The sequence below is a fragment of the Trachurus trachurus genome (assembly GCF_905171665.1).
Source record: "Trachurus trachurus genome assembly, chromosome: 1".
Lineage (NCBI taxonomy): Eukaryota > Metazoa > Chordata > Actinopteri > Carangiformes > Carangidae > Trachurus > Trachurus trachurus.
Genome location: NC_139891.1, coordinates 36209841 through 36216602, shown reverse-complemented (window position 1 = coordinate 36216602; position 6762 = coordinate 36209841). Strand labels below are relative to the sequence as shown.

Here is a 6762-nt window from a genome sequence, read left to right as displayed (position 1 = left end):
GGATGTATTATAGGCTTATTAATAGATCATTAATAGATTCAGACAGGCTATGTACCTAAGCGCCTGGAAGCCTACCGTCACACCCATTTTTAGGTCTGGAAATGCTAATGATGTTTCCAACTACAGGCCTGTCAGCATCCTCCCAGTGGTGTCATAAATCGCTGAGAGATTTGTAGCTGATCAACTAATTGCCCATCTTAACAGTTTTCCATATAAACTACACCCTATGCAGTTTGGATTTAGAGCCAATCACGCTACAGAAGCCGCCACCAGTTTCTTTATCGAAACTGTTAAATCAAAAATGGATAAAGAGGGGTAGTTGGAGCCATGTTCTTAGATCTTAAGAAGCCGTTTATGCCATCAGTCATGATGTACTTATCACAAAATGATCTGATTCATTTTTCTTCTGATGTCATAAATTGGATCCATTCGTATCTTAAATGTAGGACCCAATCAGTCAGAGTGCTCAGTGAGTTATCACCTGACCTCAAATATGATGTGGGGGTGCCCCAGGGATCAGAATTGGGCCTCTACTGTTCAGCCTATTAATGACCTGCCCAAGTCCGAAATACAAATGTATGCAGACAATACTGTAATCCATGTTCATGGTAAGAACATCAGCAACCGTGGTACAGGTATCCAAATGGCTCAACTCTTGCCTACTTTTAAATGTAAATCAAACAGTAGGCATGTTCTTTACAAAAAGAGCATCAAACACACAGGAACCAGATATGTATGTGGTAGGTGAGAGGCTACAAGTTGTGACAGAATATAAGTATCTTGGAACCATCTTAGACTCAAAAAAAAGTAAAAAATGTCACGCAAACAATGAAATACAACCTTGCAAATTTTAGATATACGACCCTGTCTAACCACAGAAGCTGCAAAGTTGTATTTTAATGTAACGATAATGCCCCATTCCACATACTGTCTCACCAGCTGATCTCAGACCTGTAAGACAACATTAAAACAGATTCTCTCTGGGTATTTATGAAGGTGGTGGATAAGAAACCCCTCCAACATCATCACTGCAGTATCCTGGACAAACATTCCTTCTTAAGTTGGGATAATGTGGTAACATTTCACTACGTAAATCTGGTATAAAAAATTGTTCATGGCTTAGCCCCACCACCACTCACTGGCTTTCTTAATCTAAGTAGTAGATTTACCAGATCTATCTCAACAGGTGCCTTACTTGTATTATTATTTTTTCTCTCTCTCTCTCTCTCTCTCCTTTCCTGTCCGTTTGTTACCTGTTTTATATGTATATACTTCACCATTTTAGAAATAGGCCTATGTGTTCTAGATACACTACTGTGATGTGAGTGACGGTCCCCATGGTGAGTGATGGTCCCCATGGTGAGTGATGGTCCCCACGGTGATTGATGGTCCCCAGGGTGAGTGATGGTCCCCATGGTGATTGATGGTCCCCAGGGTGAGTGATGGTCCCCATGGTGAGTGATGGTCCCCACGGTGATTGATGGTCCCCAGGGTGAGTGATGGTCCCCATGGTGATTGATGGTCCCCACGGTGATTGATGGTCCCCACGCACGGTGAGTGACGGTCCCCATGGTGATTGATGGTCCCCATGGTGATTGATGGAGCCCATGGTGATTGATGGTCCCCACGGTGATTGATGGAGCCCATGGTGATTGATGGTCCCCACGGTGATTGATGGAGCCCATGGTGATTGATGGTCCCCATGGTGATTGATGGTCCCCGCGGTGAGTGACGGTCCCCAGGTGGTGGTTCCTCCTGGTGAGAAAAGGGGCTTCAACACTGAACACGGTATGCGTTGCGCCCACCGCGTTATGGCGCAGACAGGCGCAGGCACACGCGCCCATCACACCCATATATGGCGCGATTTGCTCAGTGACCGAACAAACAAGACAGGATTTGGGGGTATATGTTCACCAGGAGCAACAAGATGACTGCTTCCAGGTGTACTTTAGCTTCAGGCTGAGCAGGGAGCAGTTTAACAGCCTGTTAGGGAGAGTTGGTACTCACTTCATGCATCCCTAGCACATCCACAATGAATGAGTTTGCCGCCGCCCGCCTGCGCTTTCGGTGTAAAAGGACGTTAACGGTGAGTAACGGGCCTCACGGTGAGTGATGGTCCCCACAGGTCTGGATCTCAGACCAGAAACCTTATCCATCCTCTGTTCGGTTAACAAAGAACCCACAGTTCTGTGGATCTGTGTGTTTTGATTATTATCAACTATAAGCAATTCTGTCATAAAGGAAGGTCTTAAGCCTAGACTTAAATGTAGTTAGAGTGTCTGCCTCTTTGACCCATGGAGAGAGCTGGTTACACAGTAAAGGAGCCCGGTAACTGAAGGCTCTACCTCCCAGTCTGTTTTTAGAGATACTGGGAGTCACTAACAGACCTGCGTTCTGGGAGCGGAGTGCTCTGGTAGGACAGTAAGGAATGATTAGTTCTTTCAGATAGGATGGACCTTTATCATTAAGAGCCTTATAAGTCAGCAGAAGGATTTTGAAGTCTATTCTAAATCCTACAGGAAGCCAGTGGAGAGAAGCTAAAGTGGGAGAGATGTGCTCTCTCTTCCTAACTCCTGTCAAAACCCTCGCTGCGGCATTCTGGACCAGCTGGAGACTCTTTAGAGAGTTTTTCGGACATCCTGGCAGGAGATAGATAGATAGAACTGCTGACACCTGGTGGCCCGGTGATGTCACTGTCATTCTACTTACTCTCTAATGGTCCAATGACTGTAGTGTAGAGGATCAGTTGATGCTCAGTGAACGGCTTCAGGGTCCGAACTGGATCTGGATCTGGACCAGGATCTGGTCTGTGGAGCGAGCAGACTCAGGGCTCAGAGCTCTGACCTCTGTGGGGTCGTGTTCTTCAGTGATCAATAATCAGCATCAGTGTTTTTAATGTGAAGGTGAGTCATTGATTAACAAACAAGTGAATATTGATCACTGATCTATCGAATCGTGTCTCACTCTGATCTGATGTGAGAACATGATGTCATTTCTGTTCCTTCTTCTGATTGGATAACTGACACTGTAGCTACACCGGTTCAACAAAAGGCCACGCTTCATACTGATGTCTTGATTTTCATTCTTTTATTCTCCTTCTCCACCGACGTTGGTAAAATCATAGAACACCGTGAAAACTACAAATAGAAGCAGAGAGTCCATATGAGTCCATTGTAGCTAAATGCTAACTCAACGTAAACAAACACATGAAGTGTCCACTGTATGCTCAAAGCATTTTGTACAAAACCACAAATAAAATACATATGAAACCAAACCATAATTACCGTTTGCGCCTCTTGAACGCAGTGTATTTATCTCTGAGTGTTCAGTGGCATTACTTCCTGCCTCCATTCTCTGTGGTCCCGCATTTTACTTCTGACCCACAATCCCACAGTTCACCCTCACAAAAGACCAGGGGTCATGTGACCACACACTTTCAAAATAAAATGTCCTCACAGGAAGGTTTTTAAATATCACAACTGAGATCATTTTTATCAACTTATTTATAAACGTAAGCTCTTTTTAACTCTCTTATTATCATGAATTTATATGTCTATTTATTAATCTTTTTAAACACTTCATTAACTTCATGAAATACTGTCTCCAACAGTTACACCAATCATGGGGTATCTTGTGTCCTATATCTCTATATTCTTGTCTTTAAGCTGTTGTGTTTGTATGAGAAGTAGTTGACATCACACTGCCTGTTTTTAAGTCTCATTTAAAAAAACGTTCTTTCCCTGGTCTTCACAGTCTCTATGTGATAGTGGGTTATTATTTTGTTCTAGTCTGCATTTTGTATTTTTTCATGCTTATTGTTGTACAGCACTTTTTCAAATGTGCTTTATAAATAAATGTGTATTATATCAGTTGGTTTTGGCAACATTGGACTATCGTGTTGAGTTGTTCACCATCAAATCACTCACACAACACAAACTGTTTGACTGTGTTTTATTTACTGTATATATTTATCCATGTAATGTACATACAGTAGGCTATATGATCCAGTGTAGCCTGCTGTTTTATTTACAATATGTCATACGGAGGGTTCTTCCTGTGTTTTAACTTAAGTAACATACAGGTACATTTTCACAGCAAATATAGGCCTACACGATTGGATAAAAGTAGGAGTAAGTGAGAAAATATGTTTTCCTTCTTATATCTGCAACCCTTTAAAACAAAAAGAAAAGAAACAAGTATTTGCATTCCCTACATGAACCACTGTTGTTTATGTGCTTGTATTTTTCCTTGTTTTATTGATCAAAGTATAAACAACAATCCACAGATTCATGTGTGTTTGTTGACTTTGCTGTACAGTGCAAATGCATCGTTTCCATCTTGTTGTTGGCTTGTTCTGTGAAGAGAAGAATAAAATTTCACTCTGACAGTTTTTAACCTGATGTGTATTGTTTTCATGTGAGAGGAGCTGCTCACCCTGATGCACTGCTGGTGTTGTTCAGTCTGACATCAGAATATGTAACTCCATTTTCCTTCTCAGTTTCTCTATGGAGATGACCTCTGATGTTGGAGGAGACAACATCTCCCTGGTTCTGCCGAGGGAAGCTGAGGCTGGCGTACTTAAGCTCATCCTGCTGTCCTGCTGCAGATGACGGGGAGTCAAACGCTGGACCCACGTTCAGCTGACGGGACAAACACATCTCAGTTATAACAAGACTTTTATTGTGTTGTAATTCCCATTGTCCACCACCAGAGGTCAGAGTATTCACACACTGCTTCATGTTCCTTGACACATTCAGCAAAGTCAATAAATCAACATGTAGTGAGGTTCCACAGTTCAAAGCCACTTTTCTCAGCCTGAGGGATCTACACTGTCATCCACAGCTTTAATGAACTATTGTTTGTAAAACACCAAGAAGGCAGCCATGAAGAAAGTGGACTAAACAGCTGATACAACAGTGTCCAGGTGAGTTTTAACAGGACAAGTGCAGTCTGACATTCATGTTTCATTTCACACTGGAACTTGGACTTGGACTTGAACTCTTCCTGTCTCACCTCTGCTCCGTTGTCAGGTCTCTCTCCCGGTTCACGCTGCTTTGTGAACAACTTGTCCCTTCTAGACAGGAGGAAAAACAGTCGAATGAATCAACTCCTACAGTTAGATGGATCAGTGAAGATGATGATGGAGACATAGACGTTCTCACCTGATCCACAGGAAGACAGTGAGGAGGACGAGAACCAGGAGAAGAACAGTGATTATTCCAACAGCTGCTGATTTCCATGAACATGGACAACCAGAAGGAAACACTGACAAGAGATAAATAATAATAATAACTGAGAGGGGGGGAAAACACTCCACGGGGGGAAAAAGCAGCCCATATTGTGTGACTGACTTGACACATGTTATGAGCTGCATCCTGTATCAGATTTAGCGTCTGTATGTGTTTATAACCATTTAACGAGCACCGGGTGGATTGTTTATAAACCTTAACGAGCTCTGCCCTGAGGCTCAGAGGCAACTTGAGGCGGTTGCCAATGACGATAGGGGCGATAGGGGTTGAGGCAGACAGAAACGTGGAGAAAAAGAGTGATTTTCTGCCTCTGCACTGGTCTCACATTTAGGCTTACTGTGACAAAACGGTAACTCTAATCAGAGAAAACCCAGACCATCAGCGCTATTAAGGACTTCCTGAACAATTTGGTACGATTTGGTGTTTCTACAGTAAATATTTTGCTGAAATGTGTGATTTTAAAACATTGGTCCATTCTGCTTCGCTCAGAAAATCTTTGTATTGGAGTCAATGAGGAGCAGAGACAGACATGGCCGCACTTAGAGGCTGACAATTCAAATTCTGTATGTCTCTCTGCTATTTTGAGCACATTGTGAGAGACAGAACAAGATTGTCTACACATTTCGAAAAAATCATGTGTGTAGAGTGTAAATTGTGTCCAAAAGGAGTGTGGAAAGAGAAAAAATGTAGAATTTTTTGGGGCTCTCTCCCACTCTGACCGATGATGTCACGCACTCTGACACGAACATTCCGTGCAATACACACCCATTATAATCTCATAATTTTTCCAAAAATGATCATGGTCATTGATCAGGGATTGATCAAAAACTATAATACACTGGATTAATACACTAATACAAAAGACTTGTGTCTACTGTTTAAAGTTCAAATGACGTTTCTAGGTGAAAGTATGCCTGAGCAGTAGACGTTTAGAAAACTCCAATGATTGTTCTTTTTCGCTCTTTTTTTCCCCACCCATCCCATTGACTTTAATGCAAAAAATTTTGCAGTTTTTCGCAACTTAAGTTGCAAAAAATTTGTGAACTGTTGAGAAAAGTAATAGCACACCGATCCCGATCAAACCGCACGTTTTGACTAGTAGTGAATCGAAATTGTGTCCGGAAGAGGAATAATAAAGATAAGAAAAAATCCACACAATAACAGTAGTGCCCGGGGCTATTTCATAGCAGCAAGGGCCAGTGCCCGGTACATTTGCCCCGTGGCCCTAATAATAATGAATAAAAGCTGCAGTAGTAACAACAGGAGATATTATCAGTGAGGTTAATTAGCTAACTGTGGTGCAGTAAACAGTGTGTGATGATGAATGTGTAGAACTCACCTGAAACAACAACAATCAGATTTAAGGTGGACTTGTGACGTCCTCTTGTGTTCTGGGCTTCACAGGAATAACTCCCACTGTGTTCAGGTCTGAGGTCAGTGATGGTGAAGATCTGTCCTGAAGCTTTTGGTGAGTCTTCATCCTCCTTGTACCAGGTGTAATTAGCTGCTGGGT

General features: G+C 42.4%; 1 long non-coding RNA gene across 1 annotated transcript; it reads right to left on the bottom strand.

Annotated features, from left to right (window-relative positions):
• Positions 1-4066: 4066 nt before the first annotated feature.
• Positions 4067-5163, bottom strand: LOC310985836. Its single transcript, XR_014595376.1, has 3 exons — positions 5014-5163; positions 4435-4640; positions 4067-4354 (listed from the first exon to the last, which is right to left on the bottom strand). It is a non-coding gene; the product is annotated as an uncharacterized lncRNA (long non-coding RNA).
• Between the last annotated feature and the right edge of the window lie 1599 nt (positions 5164-6762).